General features: G+C 41.9%; 1 long non-coding RNA gene across 3 annotated transcripts in view; it reads right to left on the bottom strand.

The window, feature by feature from the left end:
• Positions 1 to 546: 546 nt before the first annotated feature.
• Positions 547 to 22,302, bottom strand: part of LOC104835334 — a 59,178-nt gene continuing 37,422 nt past the window's right edge. For all 3 annotated transcript variants that reach the window (XR_774725.1, XR_774727.1, XR_774726.1), the window contains one exon: positions 547 to 615. This is a non-coding gene — a long non-coding RNA (uncharacterized LOC104835334). The remainder of the gene's footprint in view (positions 616 to 22,302) is intronic.

The raw sequence follows: 22,302 nt of genomic DNA, 5'->3' as shown, positions 1-22,302 counted from the left end.
CAGGTTTTAAATCAGAATATTTTTAACCCAAATAAGTTCCCTGATCTCATTCATTACTATAACTAATGAAGAATGATGCGAAAATGAGGAGACCGGTGGTGCGGAAGGTGGCACTAGCATCAAGAGTATCCACAGATGTCTTAAACTCTCTTTCTATGCCCACAAGCCTCTACCAAACTGCTTTATGCCAAAATTGATGGCTTTATCTCACCTGCTGATGGAGCATATTGACATCTGTGTAGGCCATGAATTAAACCCGAGAGCAGCTTCCCAAGCAAGAACCAGGAAGAGCATTCAAAGGGTTCATCCTTTGCCAGGGATACGGGGTTCAGGTGAAAACACGATGATCCGGAGGAGGGCTCTGTCTCCTCCTGTGCTCAGCATGCGCTAGCCGGGGGCCATCCCTCTGGCCAGAGGTGGCCAGGAACTTGACAGAGTTGGTAGGAAGGATTCCAGAGCATACCTCAGGATCCAGCACATCAGGTCTTTCAAGTGGAGAATTCACGCTGCCCAAGCACAGGCTGCTTGTAATGGAAAGAAGGAAAACTCTCAGTCACTCTCTGAAGGTCCCACTGGCTGCCCATGATGCCCGCAATTTCATTTTAGGCTCTCAAGCTAGATGAAGATAAAGACAGACAATGTGAACTCTCTATATATGCCTCTGTACTTACCATGTCTTTTGTCACCTTGAGGGCTAAAGGAAATGAACAGTGGCTCTAATATTGCAGACTGCTCAAATCCCAGAAGCTCTATTACAGATGTGTGTTTGTAAAAGCCATCAAACAGCAGTATGTAACAAATTATTCTGCAGAAGAAAATCTTCAGTTAGCGGTTGAAAATTAGATCTTTCTTTAACCATTCTCTTATTGCAGTTTCTCATACCATCACTGGACACTTGAAATTCTATCTGGACATCCTTGTTATACGCAAGAACGATTTCCACTTTCTTTATTTTAACTCTGTACCTTGTGGTATACCAAGTTCATCTGGATCCCAGTGTGAATTTTGTGCCTCACACCTCTCTGTTAAGACTGCAGACATAGCAGATGCATCAGCAGGTGTTAAGTTTCAGATTATCGGACAGAATGTTACAGTTCTGAAATTCTTCTTCCTTTTTTTCTCAGTCATATTTCCCATTCATTGAGTAAAGTGAGGATATCTATCTCTGGTCTTGGTTCCTTGTAAAGCAATCTATTTTCTTTTTCTTCAAAAACTCAGTAGGAAAATCAGCTTCTTAAACACCTGGGCAAAGCCAACAGTTTCAGTAACTATCATTATGAGATGCAAGGTCAGAGCCTCTTACCTGCAGGACAGTGGGTACACCATCCCCACCAGAGCTTTATAAACCACGCTAAAATCTTTCTTCTTTGTTCTGCCTTAACACTATCAAGCATGGGCAGCATAACACAGTGGAGCCAACATGCGATTAAGAGGTACCTGTAACAAGTTTCCATAGATTTGGGGTTTTTTTTAATGCATAAATGCATTACAAAGTTCTCATGTGTTTGTGCACTTGTGCAGCAGCCCACAGTGAGGGTTTTGCTGGCTGTTCCCCACACCCTCAGAGACAGGCATGTCACAACTTGGGCTGAACATAAAAAGGAATGCACAGGAAAAAGTTACAAGGTCTTAAAATGTTAATTGTCATTTGCTCCTGTTTTTCAGTATATAATAACTAAATATACTAATCTTGTTAGTACAATCTTAGTAATGAATAACCCAGACTGTTCTGGTTTTGTACGATATTGTTACACTGCATTATACTTGTGGGCACATGTGCAAACACACTCAGCTATAATATTTTCTGCTGTGATCCCCCCAGCTAAAAAGCATTACAGCCACTACTGTCACCAGCAGAGGAGGGAAGGAGGTACAGCATATTTTTTAACAATGATGCTAAGCAAGCTAATAATTAGAATTTGCTATGGTCAGCTTCATTCCAGAACACTTTACTGATGGCACATTAGAAGGCAGATGTGCATCTGTGGTTTGCAGCCTTTCAATAAATAAGTTGCCCACAACTAAAATTTAACAACCTGGAGAAAGCAACAGATGAACCCAGCTTCTAAAGAAGCAAACCAAATCTTCCTGCCATGAGGATGTCACACACAAAACTGCTTGAACAGGACATCTGTTGTCTATAATCTGATGGTAGTCTAGTTTTTGTACTGCACAAAGAGACCCTAAAACATGGGCAGATGTGCGGTTAAAGGCTGCGCACAGGATGGTCCCCATCCTGCGCTACACTCTCCGCTCAGATGGAAGAATAAAACCTCACGTCTACCAGAGCGCCGTCTCACTGTCAGCGCACATTTGGACGGCCTAAGACCCTACGGCTTGTTTTATGGAGTACCAGCCTTGTATCAGTCAACCTGAGCCTTTGTCCTTGTGAAATCATGCCAAAAAAGCTGCTCGGGCCAGGGACAGATGTCCTTTGTTGCAGAACAGATGCGGCCTTGCTTTGTGCCCTTTCTTTCACGGCCTCCTGGCTGGGGCTGCGGTGGCACCCTGTCCCCTAAATTGCCGTGTCTGACATCTGCCGTCGCAGCGCAGGGGACATCCCTGCCTCAGATGCAGAGCAGCTGCGTGGGCCGCAAGGGCGCTGCTGCCGCGCAACTGCCAGGATCCGGCCGTACGCCTGCGTGGTGGGGGGTACGTGTGTGTGCTCGCCTCCCTCTCTGTGTTTCGTGACTGCGGTGACACGTCTGCGATTAAAGGCGGTGACACCAGCGCCGAGGATGCAGAGCAGCGGGACGTGGGGAAGCACTGGAGTCGCTACAGCTGAGTCAGCAAGCCCCAGCCACTCTCGTGCCTGTTTATCTTACAGCAGTCTGTGCAGCAACCTTCCCATTTACACCCCGCTTGCTCGGTAAATTAGAAAAGTGCATTAGAACGGTCTCAGCGCTCCCAAAGTAGAACAAAATATCTGAATTTGCATCCCTAGGCTGGCTATTTCTGCTCTGATCTTTGCGAGCAGAACATCGCTCGCAATTTCACAAGACCTCCGTGACATTCCTACAGAACTCATCGATGGAGGCAAGGATAAAGACATTTAACTCTGCTTCCCCATAGACTTCTGCTTCTTTACCATCGTTCAGAAAGAAACTCTGTCCACAACTCTTAAAAAATCCCTATTCAACAGCAAGCATGGAATCACTACAGCTGATTCTAAGCATATTGCAGGATGCTGAATCATCCAGATATTCTGTCTTTGTAGATTGTTTCCCTACCTTTCCATTTGTGCCAGCAATAAGTAGTACAGCAACTGGAAAATAAGCCACTTCAAGGAGCTTAAAACTAATTTTTTACTTTTTGCTAAACTCATTTTTAGCCAGAACAATTCCTTGAACCACTCCACTGCCTGATAACAGAACTACCTGGGGTGGGACCGAGCATGGACTGATGGCCAGCTGGATTTGGACTGGTTTCAGCCATCCCTTGGTGGAGCGTGTAATGCCTCTCTTTTTCATACACACTCTTATTTGGTTGCCTCATGGCTGAGGATTAATTTATCTAATTTCTAATTGCTGCCTGGTGTGGCAAAGACTTGCTACACACACCTTCTGGATGGTGAAGCTATGACGCTCACATCTATGAAGCTCAAATAGAGAAATATCTTAAGACACTCAGAGGAAGAAAAGCTCCCTGTGAAACCTGAGGCAGCTACAGGTGCTCATGGAACTGGGGGGGAGAAGATCTGATTCTGCCTTGAAAGGGTGGGGAGAAAACATCACGATTTTCATTGAGAAAGTATCCTAATGTATTTTCAGTCATTGCAGCAATACCCCTGCTGTTGGAAACTGTGGAGTGATTTAAAACTGTAATGAAAAAAAAAAAAAAAAAAAATCAAAGAGATGTTCCCTGATGTCTCATGTTCTCTTCCTGAAGCACATATGGTAGTCATGGCTTTTGATGTTTGGTATCACATCTTTAATTAAGTTTTCTGTAAGTTGTGATATGTAAGGGCAAGTGAAGACAATATTCTCTGGCCCCCAGGACATCTGGAATAACTTTTGTCTTGGAAAAAAAGAATTACTAGGCTGAAATACACAGGTTTCCTCAGAGGACTCACTTTACAGGGCAAACTCCTTGGATCCTCTTACCTGAAATGGTGACAGCAGAAGTTTCAACAATACTATCCCCATCTTTTTCTGTAATAATTTTTCTCACTGAATTCAGAAAAAGTTCCAATCCCAGCACAGTCTTTGTACAAAACTGCTTCTTTCTTCCAGCAGCTGAAGAGGAGTACGTGTCATATCACCTGGAGATTAGGGCCAGCAGATCAATGTCAAGGGTTAGCCCTCAGTGAAACGCTAAGCATCTCTCTCTTCCTCAGGCATTGACACAGGCTTCATATCCCTCCCTCAGGACTAGACATCTCCCAAAGATTATCTTTAATATGCAATTTCTTTCAAGCAGACTAATCCCCCCCATTGTCTAGACTGCACAATACAGCCTTCAAACAAGAAGAGCAAATGAGGACATTTGTATGTTCTCTCCTCATCCCTCCTACATGAACAGCGAAGAGACCAATGGGGAATAGAGACTTAGATCTTGGATTTGGTTTATACACTGCAATAAAATTGCAATCCAAATTGTAATAGTATGACAGGAGAAGGATTCCTTGGGTATATTCATAGACTCCACAGGCACTTCCTCAGGGATATTCTTTGAAACTCAGGGCAAAGTGCTTCCTCCTCAGACAAAGGGTTTTCTATCTTTTCTAGATGACTCGTTGCAGAGGCCTTTCCTTGGCTTGCCACTTGGACTCCGGTTTTCAGACATGAGCTCTTTCTTTGAGAAACCCTCAGAAAGCCTTTGGTGCTGCTGGCATTGGCCCCCTGTGGGAAAACCTGTCAGTGCCAAGGAAGAGGATGCAATGTTTATAATGTGCAACAATTGGGTGGCTCTCGGCCAACAAGAAGTGAGGTCCAAGGGTCACGTATGCCCTGCTCTGCTACCTATTCTGAACGAATACTAAAGATCCCCAGAAGATAGTCGTTGCTATAGACTTGTGCTGCAGGTTCTTTGATGGTGTTTCAAGGATTTTATTTTAAAAATTACTTTTCTGGCCACAGTTTCCATCTGTTTTTCCTAGAGTTGGTGGATGGTCAATTAACTAGAGTTTGGGGAAATCAGCAGTTTTTTGTTTGCAATCATTCATGCAAATCTTTCTCTGCCTTCAGTCTGAGCTGATTTGCAAAGACAAACAACTAAAATAAACATAGCTATAACACTGCCTGATTCAGAGTCAACTGAATATTCAGCTCTAGAAGTACTGCGTGATTTTTAGGTAAAAGCATAAATCAGTCCAAATTTACTTCATGTTTGAAAGACATCCATCACCAGATGGGCCTGCCTAAGAGCCAGGGGCTGACAGAGTTAGACTGCGCCCACACTTCCTTCCCGGCAGCACCATTTTCAGTGGAAATACTCAGAGGGTAAAAGCCGAACCCTGAGCAGGAGCCTTGCAATGTAGTCTTTTGGGTTAGCTCAATTTCCTTGGCTTCCACATTGACTGGTCGGGAGAAAACATCCTTCAAATAGTTCCTGGCTTATTCCCCTTACTTCCCTGCTCCTAAGCCCATGCTGTTTGTCTTCAGCTCTGCCAACATGGCTCTTTGCATGGCCAAACTGTAAAACCAATACGGGGAAGAATCCAGCTTAAAAAGAAAAAAAAAAAAAGAGCATGGAAATTTGGGGGAGAGGAGGGAAATAAGGAGTTATAACCCAAATTGGTTCCCCAAGCCCATTTAGGGTGGGATCCCACCAGCCACTGTGTTAGCCCAACCGAGTGGGGAGCCTAGAAAGGAGAAGGGGAAATAAGGGCAGGCAGAGATGGAGCAAGTCTTGCTGCCGAGCACGAGGGCTTGTGAAACCCTGACCTGACCCAACAGGGACAGGAGCTCCATAAGCCACTGCTGCTGATGACGCTACAGCACCCATCTGATCATGCCATACCACAGGGCAGCCTGAGAAGCAGATTTAAATCCCTGTGGGCCTTCAAAATAAGATTAAAAAATCTGTAGCTTTGCAGGGGAAAAAAGCAGAGGGTATGTTTCACTGCTCCTCACCTTTTATGATTAGATACTGATCTAAAGTCCACTGAATTCATTTGAAAGACCGAATGCACTGTTTTGGATCAAGATTTCAGATCAAATATTTTAAAGACTTTATCAATTCTTCCACTGGCTACAAAGCACTGAGAAGGAAGCCTGGGAAAAGATACAAAAAGGAGAAAGAAACACAGAGAGACAGAAACAGCTGTACACCATTGAAACAGGATGTTACTGCGAGATGTAGTTTATAATAATTAGTTGATCAACATGCTAGGCAAGGGATTTTTTTCCATTTTGAACCAGTAGATGCACAGATGGGGTCTATAATAGAACTGGCATGTGTCTGGCTTTTTTTTTTTTTTAAGGCTGCATAATTTTACAACCACCACTAACATTCACATGTGTTGATATAATGGCAAGAGTACTCAAACTTCTGAGAATTAACATTGTCAAACTGGCTTCCTGCCCATCAGGTGACATTGAAATTGCAATAGTCCTTGTCTGGAGCAGCACTACTGGCTACAGCCAGATTGCATAGATCCACAAAATGCTCCTAAGTAGTAGTAATATGATCAGAAGTCATTTAAGAAATGTAATTTTCCCCAAGTCATCAGCCAGAGGCACGGTGACAGCTACCTTGATGAGGATCAAGCAAAAGATCTGCTTTTGAGGCAGAGTTAGAAATGAGCTTTTCTGACTCCTGTTCCAGTGCCTATGCCATATATAATACGGTTTCCACGTGAAAGAAAGCATCAGCGCACACTATCCATTTAGGCCACATTGACAAACCATGTCCAAGAGCATTCCCAAGAGCTCCGACATGCTCCTCTCTGCCAGTTAACTACCCGAATGTCCCCTCTGTAACAAATTTACCATTTCCAGCCACAGTCTCCTCCAACCATCACCAGACGCGGTCTGGCAGTTAGGATGGTCTAGGGACCTTTCCCAAGAGGTGGCTCGCCTGTGACAAGCCCATTCTGGAGGTGACAATAGGCCCCATAGCCCAGAGGTGGGCTGTCCTGCACAGGTGGCCAACCGCTTGGGTCATTTGTGGCCACAGCCATAAAGGCCACTTCGCAAACGTGCCTTCTGATCGCCAGTTCACAGGTTTATTAAGTGGCCAGATTTTCTAAGGCAAGTTTGAGGAGGGATCATTACCCCTTCCTTATTCACCTGTATCAGTGAGAAGTGAAGAAAATTACTCAAACGACACCATCAGGGAAAAAAAGCCTCAGAATAAGAAATGTACATCAAGAAATGTGTATTCTGTCTCTCTTCAAAGACAGTGTAGGGAGTACATTTTGTTCCAGGATTTCCACAAGGAAGCAATTAACTCTTGGAGATTAGCAAATAAATATGAGTCAAGATTTTAAAATCTGGATGTGTTAGAAAAGATCAGCATTAGGGAAACTCATACAAACACGCTTTCAAAATTCCTCTGGTGCTATCAGTTCAGCTGAACGCCACCAGTTCACATGAAGTGCAGGGGGTCCCCTAAGCAACTCAGCACCGTTGAAACAGTTATTTAAAAGTCCAGCTATAGCAGGAAAAGCCTAGCCTTAAGCTATGTATCTATCAGACACCCAAACAAAAAACATTACACTAAGAGAAGCTATTGCAGCATTTGGTCCCCCCTAAGACTTGTCCAAACTATTCTGCAAAAATATTGGAGGTTGTGTCCTGATCCCTGGGATACAACCCAGTTATGATATATGCCACTGCAGTCATACTTGTCAGTGCTTTAAAAAAAGGCCCACATAATCCTAATCTGATCAAACCACAAGCTCAGCGCTTCAGCAATAAAACTGCAGAGTTTTATTGATCTTTATTACTGCTCAAGTCTTAAAATCTCTGACACGTCATATGAGATCTAAAAGACTCTTGATACCTGCTTTTAAAGGCATAGCAAACTGAGACAGGAAAATAACCAAGTAAAAAAAAGTAGTAATAATTGAACTAATAATCAAGAGCCTCTCTGAAGGGCTTCCTATTTTGGATGGGTTCTGCTGATCCCTTTTGTTTGTTTGATTTTTATCAGCAATGTCAGTGAATCAACAGCCCTAAGAGCTGAGGCAGTACAGGCAGCCACTGCATGGCACCAACATGAACATTACTACTACAAAATGAGTTACAAATTCTGGGACCTCAGGTGAACGAAACCCACCACCACCAAAAAACAAAACTACAGAATTCGAGCTCTGAAGCAGCCAGCATGAAGAAAGCAGTGTTGTGCCAGTAGAGCCGAGCCATAGATTTTTTTCCAGTATGCTTGTCATTCCAATTATTGCCTCCTCAACTGCTGGTAGCTGAACTCCCATCTCACAAGAGCTTTTTGGAGGAAAATCCCTCAGAGATAGTCTACTTTCCCATTTTTTTCTTCATTTCTTTAGCTGTAGAAGGCCCACCCACAGTTTTGGCTCCCTATTGCAGCTCTCTATTCTGTTCAAGTTCTTTTCTTGCTCAGTTATTTGCAGCTTCCAATTAGAGTAAAATGTCTGCAGGGGTCTTATTAATTAAAAAAAAAAAAAGAAAGAAAGAAAGAAAAATCTTCATCTCGGTGCTGAAACCAAATTTGGAAAGCTACAAATATTTCAAAATACATCCTATCTTTTTTTGTTTGGTTGTTTTTTTCTTCTCTGTCCCAACTACCTCTGAAATCATTACCTATGATGGATGAACACAAGAAATATACCGTCACCTACAGCAGCAATTGTCAGTTTGAGGTTTGTGAACCACCATATACCCATGATGATTTTCCTCAAGAGATGCCAGAGTGGTCCTCAGAGGGAAAGAATTGCAGACAAGCTGAAATTGTTACAGCACAAACCGTAAGGGCTGTATGACCACCATTTTGGCATTATAGAATACTTTTGTATAGAGTGGGAGTTTTCACTAAGGCACTGTGATAACTCATGAAAATACCTCCATAGTTCCATTAAAGGATATAACTAGAAATAACACCTGTATTCTAGGCTGCCTTCTTCAGGTTTATGCCTGAAACTTACGACTGTATAAGCCTTTAATTGTTTTTTGTAATACATGTTTCCGGCCTCCAATTCCCCCTCTGGTAGTGGTACATGCATTAATTGATGTCTGATTATAATAATGTTACCTCAAATCTTCCTATGGCACAGTTGTCTTGTAGCAATGCAACACTGTCTTCATTGCACTGCCATTTTATTTCACTTTATGCAATTATAAAATAGCATATACGTCTGTTAAATATTATTATTAGTGAAGGAATAAATCCCCTGTAGCACAAGCAATAAAATTTTTTATATAAAGCATATTTATCTTTTGACATGTTATTATATTGACTCATAAAAAATAGAAGCAATGCCCTCATTATTTATATAGTCTAACTTGAAGGATGCTCTAGCCAGTTCCTTCCAGGAAGAAAGGATGTTGAATATTTGATATATGTGATTAGTGAAGTTTGCAGTAACCTCTTCTAGTATTCTGTATTGTTAAAAATCATTGAACCTTACAGAGGAAGAGGAACAGGGGCTTTAAGAGTTGTCATGCATTTAAGATCGTTTCACAAAGCCATTAAGTTTCTTGAAGGAAACAGGTAACTCAAACTGTTAAGGAACTTCAACCAAAACATGGGTAAAAGTCACCATCCAAAACAAAAGGTCATGCAAAACTGCTCAGGGGGTTGAATTCTATGCCTGAGCGGCATTCCCTGGGTACTATTTTATGTTTGTTAGAAAGAGACAACAGGAACACCTCTGGATTTAACTCTCATTCTCAGCGTTAAAATTTAAAATTACTGCAATAACCTTGTTTTTTCTATAGCTCAGCCCCTCAGCAAATCTACTAGCTGCTAAAAACAATGTAGAAATGGACCCAAAATGCAATGAGCTCTAGAGGCATCACTTCTACGACAGCTGAGATGCAGCCTCTTTCCATCCAGACCCTAAGGAGGAGTAAGAGTGGACACTGCTTATAAATGGGATTTTGGCTTGCGCTCTCCTCCAGTCCAAAGAGTCAGGCAAAAAGAAATCAATCCTTACATGAACACAAGTGAAAAGGCCCTGATCATAATTCAGTATTAACTAAAGCACTAGGGTTACCTTCTCCCCTGTCCCAGAGCTGCCCTGTTCAGCCAGTGTTCCCAGCCTTTCCCTAGCAGCTCCCGGTCCCTCTTGCTGGCACATCCCAGCGCAGCTCTTGCTGCGGCACGTTGTGAAATTCACCCTCACGGGGCAAACTTGGGGATGCTACTGCACCCAGTACTTACTTCTGCAGCAACCGTGCCAGCTCAAAAGAGCTTTGCAGTTTTGCTGCGAGGCACGGCGAGGGAGGCCACCGAGCACAGAAGGGAAAATTCCAGCTGCGGTTGTGTTTCCCCTTCCCTCCCTTCCTGCCCCACAATAGCTTCGCTGTCAGAAACAACAACAAGCTGCGGGACTGCATTTGTGCTGATCCCCAAGTGCAATTCCTGCCAATTTCACCCCCTCTTGCAGAGATCATTTTCTTAGGCACATTTAACTAGCTCCAAGCCCCTATGCCCATCTAAAAAAGCAATATCAATTATTAATAAATAATAATACATAATTAATAGCAATACTCAGAAGCAGTTCTGCCTTGCACTGCTCTGGCTACTAGCTAATCAAGCGTTACACTGAAGCATGCCAGAAGATTAATTTTAACATTATCTTATAATTTAAAAGATATTTCACCATGTATTTCTAGGGTAACCAAAAGGCAACAACTCCATTCATGGAGTCCAGCACTGGCCAGGTGTATCCATGCTACAATACATAAATACATTTATTAGCCAATGACAAAGAATATTGTGTGAATTATACAACGTGGTCAGAGACAGACTTTCTCAGAGCTATAAACGGTCCAAGTGAGGGCTGAGTAACACTAACGAGATAGTGGTACACACATACACAAACTGCTGTTTGTCTGTGGGTCTAGAATAACTGTCCGCTGCTCTCCCTTTCCCTTCACATCCTATTGAGTCAGCCACATGCAAGGGAGCACCTCGCTGAAATAAGGGGAATGTTGCCTTGGTAGGATTTCCTACACAAATATGGCAGGAAGAGACTTTGGGTCTCCATCCTGTCTGCTCAGGACCTTTCTCAAGCACTGCGCTCATTTCAGAAGAATTTACTGGAAGGATTTGCAATTCATTATTGGCCTTTGTGGCTTTCAGCATTAACTACTACAGTTCTCAAAACCACAAAATAAATTGAATGCAGATGAGCAAGACCAGAGCCACAGATAATGAAAGAGCCCAACAGCAGAAAAGAGAGTTAAATAGAAAAGCGCCGTTCAGAGACATTCAAATCATGTCAGTGCCACTAAAGAACGGCAGCAGTGGGCTGCTTTGAGGGGTAGGAACCACGCTTGGAGTGGTGTTTCACAAGGGAGGAGGTTTATTTATGACTTTGATCTTGTGTGGAGACTTTTAGCTTGACTTTTGGGGTAGGGAAATCTGGGGCACAGGGCAGAACATCATATCATTTTCTGGAAGAAAGTCCCTTTTCAAAGGTTGCACATAGCAAAGCAGGCACGTTATTACTACAGTTTGCTTAATACATCTACTCCCCAATACCTAAGAGTACGTAAGGGTCTGTTTCTACACTTGGCAGAAAGAAACAGCAAAGGCACAGCAGAAATGGTGGTGAGGGCACTACGCTGTATGGAACAGCAGTGATCCAGGACTGGCCCATAGATTTGCAAGGATTTTAACCCTCTCTTGTCCTTCTGCTCCTCTCCCATGCTAGAACAGGGAACTATTTTGGCAGCACTGTTACACACAGCCTGTTCGTATTGTTCCACTTTTGTTCACTACTACATTTTTCTTGAAAAGGAAGAGATTTTTAGAACATCACAGAAAATTCATCTGGAGCTTTTTACAGAGCATCTTGTAGCTAAATTCCAACTCTTGCATAGCAATAGATGTACAACAACTTGTTTTGAAGTCAACTCTTGCAGAAAAAGCATTTCCCTCTCCTGCTGGGAGTAAGGGTACATATTGCTGATCACAGTGACTTCTCACAGTGATCACTTCCAGAGGCAATAAAATAAACTGCATTTCAGCATTTGCTGACCATAAGGCTTTAACAGTCTCAGCCATAAGCAAGCAACTTATTTTCTTTTCTGTCACAGATGTGTGAATTTCAGTTGTAAACTCTTAATAAACACTTATTCATCTAACTTTTCATATGACATTTCTCAAATGCTTTGAGCAAAAGACTTACTTCTGTACTTCTACAGCTGATCCAAATGGCTTTAAAGCTCTCAACATGCTTGTCACCTTTGAAGCCTCATTTAATCGTCCAGGCTCCTGAGACAGACACTATAAATTTTTGGAGATCCATTTCCACTAGTCAGACATGGCAAAAACCTCTCTGTACTAGAACTAATCTTATGAAGCTTCCTTCAACTCAGCCTGAGCAGCCTGTAATAGCTCAGAGACATCTAAACAGTGCTGTTTTTTTTTTAATTTCTACACTGAAAAACTTTTACAAAAATCTTGTCTCCTTTCCACCTCTCATTTTTCTCCTTGGAATAAATTGGCTAGCTCATGGCTGCCTTCTGATGTGCCATATTAAAGGGAAGGAGTACTAGTACAGAGCTCCTTTTCATATTAGGGAAAAAGAATCAGTGCATATGCTGTATTTTCCTGGAGTTTCTTTATCTTATAAAACATGCATATTATTTTGCACACACACAACACCAGTCCCAGACTTCTACTACCAATGACAGTGATCTGACCTATGATCTTTAGCCCAGTTACCTCTGAACTCACATAGTCTAATCATCATCCTCTCTTTCCCCTGATAATAGACACAACTAACACAGCTGCACCCATTCTGCTAGCTGCACCTTGTAAACCTGGGCTCCACATCCAGCAGGAGCTTGTTCCCAGCAATAGCATAAGGCTACAATGCAAAAGATGCTTCAGGAGTCGCAGAGGCACTACTCAAGCCCTGGAGAATATCTGGGGTTACAGCGGCTGGAATGTCACAGTTTCTCCTTTTGCCACGTTGTAAAGCCATCTTCTACTCTGAAATGTACAGTACTTGCAAACTGCTTTTGCCAGGGGTTAAATACTTTTTATTCACAACACCACAAAGACTTCTCTGTGCAACAGTGCCAGAAATATCTAGGAATTCTGCTTGGCTTCATTTATATCTCTCTGGATGTCATGCGTACTATATTTTCATACGTTAAGGATTTCTATAGAATTTATCATTAGCCATAATGGTTTCCAGGAGAATCGCTGGCTCAGCTTTAAGAATGAATAGCTTCATCTTTAGTTTAGCACTTTTGTCTGGCTAGGATCAAATCCAGACACTCTTTCAATTTTTCTTTAGTGGATCATCTACACTTAATCTTAGCCTCTGACAAACAGGATTAAGAAAACTCTCTATTTTTGTTCAAGGTCCCGAACCCATATATAAACACTGTAATTTACTACATAATGGCAGCTCTTTCAAGGCATAAGTATAAGTAGCAATAACAATCGTGCCTTTTTTGAGAAGTTCTTGTTTCCGGAGGTAAAAACCACACAGCTGAAGCGGCATGTGCGTGACCTTCACATGCCTGATCTCCACAAAGCACCGAAAATCCTGCTGCAGAACAGGAGGATCAACACAGTCCCTTCTCATCTGGAAAATTGAATGAGATTACATAGAACAGCAACAATTTCTCACCTGATCCCTCCTGTAAATGAGATTTGCTAAATTGCCTTGGAGATTTCAGAGGGCAAATTCACCCACTGAGTTGCAGGAGTTACGGCAGGGTTCAGTCTGGTTTCAGTACAGTAAACAGCTTTTGAATACTGCTGAGGTTACAGTGTGTGCAGAAGTAATGAGATGATATCGCAGATTAGGGAAGGCCTCATTTGCTAAGATATTTTAACAAAAATAGAATATTCCTAAGAGTCTAGTACATTTTATTAGTTTAGCTGGTGAAAAAAACCCAAAAACCAAACCCTAAATTATTTTCCATGCAGACTTTAAACAAGGTGAGGAAAGGGCTTCTGAAGTAAAAGGAAGTTGGTTTTAATTTAACAAACAAAAAGATTTTCTGCTGTACAAACTTTTGAATGAAACATTTTCATTTTTCATGAAAAATCCCTTTTTGGCCAAAATTAAAATTCCAGGTGAGAGGGGGAAAAAAGGTTTTGAACAACTGCAAATATTCTGGGGAAGCTTTGTCTTCTGGTACAGCCACAGCAGGCTAGAAGACAGTATACACTGGATGTTTTAAAAAGCATACATTTAAATTTCCCTGTTCTTAGTTCCTTTATTGCTGAGCTTGCAAAAACAACAGGGGAGGAAAGACTCCTGTGAAGCATGTCTGTGCTCCTCGCAGGCTGGCTTAGTCCACATCTCCCCACTCAGTCCCTGAACCAGACTGCAGAGGCTCCGGAAAGATTCTCAGGCACAGCACTGAGAATCTTCCCTCCACAGTGAACTAACGACAAAATTTATATAAATAATTTTTTCTCTATTCCCCCACTGTTCCTGCAAAGAGCCACAAACAGAACCTGTTTATCCAAGCACTGCATCGGAAGAGTGAACACAGACCTAAAGAAAAGGGGGCAGGGAAAAGGACAATATTTTTTTGTCTGTTTGAAACGTTGCATGAACTCTTAAATATAGAAAGTACTTGCTATAATAATTTCTTTAGTAAGTGAGGTTTTAACCTAAGAAACTTTAAATAAATGAAGAGCTTTATACAGGGATAATAAGCCTCTGAATAATACTCCAGCAGGGAATATTTCAGTGAGCCACATGGAAATGAGCATAATAAGAGTTAAATTGCTCCTGCTCCAACAGTAGATTTTTCTTAAAGTAAATGCAACGAAAGCACCATCCCCTGAGTATCATTTGGTACTCTGGAGCCAAAATCCTCTCTTATTTACACATAAATCTAGGGGCCTTATTCACAGGGTACCAGTTGCCTTGACTCATTTCCCAAGGCATGCTCTCTCCATCACCTTAGGTACAACCCAACATCTGCAGTCAGGCTGTGGATCTCGATGGACATTTTCCAGAGATTTATCAGGATAACCACGTTCAGAGCTTAATTCTCATACTTACGGCTAATGAAAGCCCGATGTTGGAGAGGTTTATGTACCAGCAGAGGCCAGCAATATCTGAGCAGGGGTAGCTTAAATTACCATGTATAACAGTGTTCAGACTCCTTTTACAGCAATAAGGAAAAAAAAAAGCCATTTGAAACTGACTTAAGAAAGGCAAGGTTATTACTCATATCCCAAGGAGATACAGTGTGTGTGATGAACTGAAAATGCTATTAGAGAAGAACAGATTCCTGTTATGATAGGCCAAGTAAGCGTTGGTTTCACTGGTACACTGTTAATTACACATTCACTCTTTCACATAATGAAAAAGTCTCATGTAATGTCTACAAAAGGGGCTTGCACATTTGCATATAATGAAACCAGCAATGACAAATGTTAGCAGTACCATACATGAATAATGCATAACACACAATTGTGGAGCTAAAAGCAGAGAAATAATCAAAACCATTGATCTTTTTCTCCCCATCTCTCTCTACAGGCAGATAAAGTCTAATTTTCTGAGCACTTCAAACCCAGAGGGTTTCAAGGATTCTGTTTCAGATGGAGGAAATTGATGAATGGCCATGGCGGCTTTCACTTTTAGAGCATCAGTTCAGGTCTGGTCAGTCAAGCGTTATCTGTTGGCTTGTGTATCTGCCTGTGGCGCTACCTGGGACTTTATTTGGCCATCCCCAGCAGAGGCCAGCATCTACCTGGTCGCTTCCCTCCAGGAGCAATGTCTTCATAGAAATGGTGGGGCTGATGGGAGGAAATGTGGAGAGTCACCGCTCCCGGCTGTATTTACTTTGCTTTCTAAGATTTTTCCAAGTCAGCTGGAAGCCTCCTGAAAGGCTGCTTTAGAGCAATAACTAAGGATGGAGAAGCAACCCCCATGCTCTGCTCATATTTATCCATGCTCTATCCTCAAACAATACCGGCTGGGTTACTGAGTTACGCTTTCTGACAGCCTGGCTGGGCAGATGGTACCCAAAAACCTGCCAGATCAGAAGTTAAATGTTTCCCCACTGGCTGTAGGAAGCACTGCAATTGCCCAAGATGAGAGTTTGCTTTGATAATCATTTGATTAAATAAGCAGATGCCCACTGACTTCAGAAGGCATCAGCACATGCTCCTACAGAGGAGTCAGCATAACCAACCTCCCTGGGGGAGAAACACAAACAGCCCACGGGGAAGGGGGATACTGAGGACAGCTGGGGGAGAGCAGCATTGCTGGTCTGCAAGGATGTCTAGGAAGAGACTTCAGGCTGAGCAGTTCAGTAAAACGCTTTCCCCTGTCATGACTAGTATTTAAACTGGAATTTGAATAAAATCTGACCTGAATGAGGCAGCACTGATCTAATTCTCCACTGATAACACCTCACACTATCACACAAACAAGGAAGGTCACCACTGCTCCACTCCTCTAGACTTGAATAGGAGGGGGATACCATCTAGTTCACAGCCAAAGCACATTCAGTCCATGGGAAGCTGTAAACTTTTTATTCAGCACCATCTTACACTGCTGGTTGTCTCCATCACCTATGTTCTCCACTTCACAGTTTTTTAATATAGGTACAAGCATGTATATATTATGTAGCTTTTAATTACTGGTTCACACTCCTTAAGTGCCACCTGTCTCTTTTCCCACACAGAAATCCACATTAAGAATCCCAATGGGATTTTTAATCGTGTTTCCACTGCACTACACACTATGATAGACTTCTTACTCATTTGATCATGTGCTGTTTAATCCACAAGAACCTGGTCTTGTCCCCTCCACAGAAAAGATGTTGTCTGGAAATGCAGTAACATTTTAAAACAATTTAATTTTTTTGTGGTTCTTGGTGTCACATTGATACCTATCTTCCAAATACCATTCACTACACAGATCTGTGTCACTTTGTCCCACCTGAACAATTCTTTCTATAACATTAAAATGATGGGTTTAAGTGAAAAAGGCTGAACTATAAACACACATCGCAAAGGGAGCAAGTTTTTTGGTGGTGGATTTTTTTTTTTTTTTTTAAACAAGGAAAGTAGGAAAGTCCAGGAAAGAGGGCAGATTATTTTTAATACAGAAATCCCATCCTGTGAAACAACAGTATTTGGTCTGGAAAGCCAAAAAAGCCAAACCTCTTTGCCTGGTGCAGATAAACAGTGAGACAGGGTCATTGGCAGCATGAGACAGGATGCTCCAGGAAGCTTGCTTACTTCCACAAACATCATCACAGACCACATAACAAGAGCCTTTATATATTAAAATGCAACATCTTTATGCATGCATGTGCAAACACAATGGAGTACTGAGGGATGTCTATTCAATGGGCATTGCCATACTATTTATGTACGCATGCATGGGCAAAGCTAATGAAATGCAGAGACAACTTGGTTTATTGTATGACCAATAACAGTATATGCAAAAGAAACAGATTTTTAAAAGACCGTTAATTCAATCCTCTGAGAACCTGTTCCTTCCTGGCACCAAAAGACATACCAGCTACCCAGAGATAGCAGTCCAGTAAAAAATTCAAGCCTATGCTTAATTTCAGGCTTATGCCAATGTGCTGCAAGTCCAGTTACAATCAGAAGCTAAAAATTCAGAAGGTGCTTAAGAATGTTTTCCTTACTCAGGGTCTCAGTTTGTCAAACATGTTTCCATTGTCTCTTGCTGAGGTCAAATATCAGTATAAAAATGCTACAAAGGTGGATTTGTTTTTTTTCTGGAGAAGAAAATCAAACTTTTTTCTTTCTTCTTGAAAAATTGCTAAACTTCCAGAGAGAAAGAAAAAAACCTTGTTGATGTACCAAGAACAAGTGGGACAAGTATGAGCCAAAGAAGGAAATGCTGGATTAGACTATCTGAAGAGCATGAAATGATGCTTAGCAACCAGCTGAGGACTTGCATCCTCCCAGATGCCAAAACAAACTGGCCCAGAGCAGAATATTCATTTCCCACATTTCAGCAAATAACACTTTTACCATTCCTAGTTTTCAAATGGAAACTCTACATTTCCCCCCCTCCCCCCGCATATTTTTAAACAAATAAGTAATAGCAAAGAGCAAAACCATTGCAAATAATCTGTGTTAAACCCAGAGAAAATGTAATTTAACATACACTGCATAGGACTAAGGACCTAGAGGAATTTGATCTTGTAGCATAGTTCTAGCACTCTGCAGCAATTAAGTACTGGGCAGGTCTGCAAGTCAGAAAGAGCTCTGTAGAGAAGCAGAAGACTCGCATATTTTGAGGACATGCTTGTCACTTCAGAGGCTGGGATTTAATATTGTGTGCCTCAGTTTTTACCAGTAAGTTCTAAACCAACTTTCTTTCCAGAAAACCTATTACCTGGAGCGGGGTCCCCAAACTGTGCTATGTGTAGTACTAAAGGGACACAGGCCCCTTCAAAGCGGCAAACAGTCTGACAGTAGAGGTACCGTTGCTTTTCTGCTACCACTGATGGTGTATTTACAGCCACACCTCCCCTGGTAGCTGCTTGCTGTTTACTCTGGAATTGTTTCTTATCCAGACAGGTTGTTACAGGTTCAGCACAAATAAGCAAAAAGGGATTGTCAGGAAATGAAGCCCAAAATACTCAAAACTACCTTATGTTGCACCTCCTTGCAACTGTACTTACAACATCAACATGGGCAGGAAACTAAGCTGAGAGAGAACAGGAGCAAAGCTGCAGCAGCTCCTAATCTTTTTGGGTCCCTCCAGGCTTTGATATCTGTAGAGACAAGTGTGTCTCACACCCAAAAGCTTTGGATCAGAAAGCCTGAGCTTGAAACTCAACTACTTTAAATCCTGCTGTTCCGGGGTGATAAGTCATACTGCATTTCAGGTCAGGAATTAAACTGGTTGCTGTATGCTACTTAAAAATTCTTTTTAAGATCAGGAGAAGACGCAGTGAAGTGCTATTCATATAACTTGCTATTTCGGTTAACCAAAAGAGAGAGTTGGGAAAACCAAAGACAGTTAAGACCAGATTGCTGTTGCCCTATGCTGCAGAGTCTTCTCCTGCACTGTTTTGCCTTGGTAGAACACTACCTGGTTACATGATGACAGATGCAGGTCAGCACGGTCTCAGAGTTGCATCTACCCTGGCTTTCTGTCCATCACCATACTTTTCCCAGTGCATCAGCACCAGAGCAAATGCCTCATATATATGTGGTGTGAAAATTGGTTTACTCTGATGCAGCCTATTCTGCTGCCATGACCTGATGATGTCGAAGCTTGGCATTCTGCTTCATTGACTTTGAGGACAGAGTTTGGAAGCAGGGCTGCCAGAGTGACTGTAAGCACCAAGGATTATAGTTTTGCTAATGTGAACTCACAAAAGCTAACAAGAACTTCCAAGATATGCCTTCCATTTGGCCTGCACAACCACAGTGGATGCTCTCAAACTACTGCAGCTGGTTAGGTGAGTTATGGTGTGCCGGGAATAGCCCTCCAAGGAGAAACCCAGAAGAGCAATTATAATGAGGTTACTGAACATTATGAATGAACCATCAGGGGCCTTTCAGAGAGGTGGCTGTATCATGTCTGCCGCCAGCTTGCATTATCCATTTCTTAGGCTAATGAGAATGACAGAGTTCCTCCAACCAGAGTAATTCAGGACTACATCATACCTCTTAAGAAAATACACACTTCCAAATGCTGCAAGAATAGCTCAAACATCTGGACAAATCTACCTTGAAAGTCAGTAAACTGGAGTGGCCTCCTGAACTTTCTTTAGGGGTGCTTTCCATTTCCAGGTGAGCTGGTCAGGTTTTTTCATTGTGTCAGATCAGCACAAGCTGTGGCAGTTCTTTTTAAAAAACTTTTCCTGCTACTAGTTTTAAATCCTGTATCTTCTTTTGCTTGATGCAGTAAAATTTCTCATCTTCTCATCCTCACATAAAACTCCCCTGTCCGTTCCAGGTAGCTAGTTATTCCTGCTCTGTACTTTACATTTTCAGAGTGAACCTGTTTTTAAGTCCCTCCATCAGTAAGAAGGGAGGGAGTAAGTTTGGTGATAAGAGGACTTACTAGGCTGCCAGCTGAAATCAGATTTTAGAGACTCAATAAAGAGATCTGCAACTTGTATAGTTATTTGAATTACTAAAGCTCACTTGGATATCAAAACACCCCTCTCCTTAGGAGGGTTAAGTTCCCAAGCTCATTCCCCCACAAATCAGTGCTATCTGGGGGCAAGGGGCTGGTTGGTTGGTTTGTCATGTCAGGAAGAAAGCAAATTCAGCCTTGTACAGGCTGAAAATTTAGACATTTTCAGTTGTCTATAAGTAAACTGTGAATTAAAGCCATATTTGTGATGCAGGCCAAATCACATAATAGCTATCAAAACTAAATTCTGTTTGCCAGGCCTTACTAAATGTAGCATGACAACCACGTTGACCCACTGGTAAGATTCAGATGGAGGTCTGGAGCTTTCCAATACTAAAGCCCTTTCCTCAATAAGTGTATAGAGTTGTAATATTTTCTACAAAGCCCATCTGACGTAATCAGAATTTGTCATTTTAAAGTGTAAATATGTCCCTCACTCTCTGGAATTGTGCTTGTTCATCTCCTGTGATAGGCATGCAAAACAGTTCAGTGGTGCTAATCTGATCAGCAGTACAACAGATGCCAAACCATAGTGGATGCTCCATACCAAACTATTTCAAAATCACTTTCCATTGGCTCTCACAAGAGACACTGTAACAGCAAATAGAAGACTTGAAGGGTAAGACCAGAATTCATTCCCCCAAAAGGTTGTCTCCTTAAGAGATGCACAGTAGAAATTCTAGAGAAGATTCTTTTTAAAAGATAGCAGAGATGACAGTTTTGGATCAGTGAGAGGAGCTCATAATCTTGCTACTGCTTACCTTAAATGTTATTAGGTGGTGTGCTTTCCTATGAAATATTTGGACATGCAGAGGATGATCTGTTGGAGTTAATCTGGAAAAAGTTCACTTTTCTTCTCTGCTTTTACTGGATGTTATCGGAGAATGCTCACCACATCGCGAGATCAGGCCCTGTGATCATTTACTGTATTACACTAAAACTAACTGCTGAGCCTCATTTTCCATTCTTTTGCATTCATGTCATTAAAAATGGGTTTAAGTGTCCCAGATGTGTTGCAGAGCAACAGAGCCTCAAGGTTTCTGCATTTTCCTACCAGAACCAGCTGTTCCACCCCAGCTCTTCCTAGCAGTGTTGACTGCAGCAGTTTTTCTGGTGGTACTTTGCTTCACTAGTTCTCATCCCCATCTCAGATCACACATACAGAAACTTCTTTCTCTTACCCTTTGGCTCTAGAGGTTTTTTCCTTCTCTTCTGACATTGTTCTCTGCAATATCTTAATTCGGCAACATATTCAGGGGGATGCCTTAAGAAGTCAGTGTGAAGGGGCAGAATTAATAAAACTTGCTCATGCAATAAGAGATATTAAAAATTCAAAGGTTGCTTTATTACATGTTTCAGTAGAAGCCTGTTTCAAATTCTACTAGCAAATAGCTACAGTCATCAGATACATGCCCTAGCTGAACAGTAAGAATTGTTACGAGCTATCTAATGATTTATGCTGCATTGACTGGAACGTAACAAATCCCAGACACATGGAATCCACACTTGGAGGGGAGGGATGTGAATCCTTCCAGGCACACATAAACCAGAGATTAATGCAAGTGCTAGTGTACACATAAGAAGAAATTTGTCCCACTTTCCCCATTCTGCCATTGTTATCAGTACCTAGATTGTCCAAAACCACAACAAATTACAGAGCAGAAGAGTTGTAACTAAGAATCTCTGTGCTGGAAGCATTACTGCAAATCGTGTTGCTAAAATAAAGCAAATAGCTAGAAGTTAGATTTTCTTTTTTTCTCTAAGAGAGCAGCTTGCTTATTTAATATTATTATTAGCCCTGTTTATTATTCATTTCTGGAACCCTATTTATTTTTAACTAGGCAAAAGATCACCAGTGCTTTTTCCAGACCAGGAGAAAGGCTCCATAAATAAGGCAGGGGAGGTAGAAAAGTACTTTGTTAGATGTGAAGCATCTGCTGTTCCCAGGGAGGTACATGGTTTTGAGACTGGAGTCACAGATGGGCTCCAAAAACACTGGGAGTTAGGTTGCAGGGTAAACATCTATATCCAGATGAGATGCTGTATTGCTTCTCCTTCCATGACTCAAAACCAAGGACTGTTATGCT

The sequence above is a fragment of the Haliaeetus leucocephalus genome, unplaced genomic scaffold (assembly GCF_000737465.1).
Source record: "Haliaeetus leucocephalus isolate CR32 unplaced genomic scaffold, Haliaeetus_leucocephalus-4.0 Scaffold373, whole genome shotgun sequence".
NCBI lineage: Eukaryota > Metazoa > Chordata > Aves > Accipitriformes > Accipitridae > Haliaeetus > Haliaeetus leucocephalus.
The sequence above is the reverse complement of the archived record's forward strand: the minus strand, read 5'-3'. Positions and strand labels throughout refer to the sequence as shown.